The sequence below is a fragment of the Mustela erminea genome, chromosome 6, assembly GCF_009829155.1.
Source record: "Mustela erminea isolate mMusErm1 chromosome 6, mMusErm1.Pri, whole genome shotgun sequence".
NCBI lineage: Eukaryota > Metazoa > Chordata > Mammalia > Carnivora > Mustelidae > Mustela > Mustela erminea.
Genome location: NC_045619.1, coordinates 10,826,665 through 10,827,215, shown reverse-complemented (window position 1 = coordinate 10,827,215; position 551 = coordinate 10,826,665).

Below are 551 nucleotides of genomic sequence, written 5' to 3'. Positions count from 1 at the left end.
CCTCTTCACTGCGTCATCCTCACTCAACACAATAGGAGAGGAGGATGCTTCCCAGCTCCCCCAGAGGAGAGAAGAATTTCCCAGAAGGCTCCACACACCCGCACCTCTCCTTGAAAGTCATTGGCCCAAAGTGAGTCACACGCCCATTTCTGAACCAATCAGTTCGTGTGCACTGGGAGAGAGGCGAGAATTGCCCCGAGACCAATCAAACCCACTCTTGTATGGGGGGGATGGGGTGCCTGATTCCTCTGAAGTCCACGGGCTCCGTGGGGCAGGGGGAGGGGAATTATGTCTGGAAGTAATTGGGGTTCAGCTAGGGAGGTCATGCAAGGTAAGCTCCACCGTGAGGCCCCTCCCACAGGACGTGGTGGGGAAGCCAAGCATCTCAGCTCCCACATCCTGTCCTGGGATTGTGAGGGAAGGGGTGTAGGTCTCGGAGGAAGATCTGGGGAGGGTTTGGGCTCTTGGGGCTTCTCTCCTCCCCCAGCTGGTCTTTCCAGCACCACACATCCACCCCCACCCCAACAGGAAGGGAGGCAACAAGAGGAGGA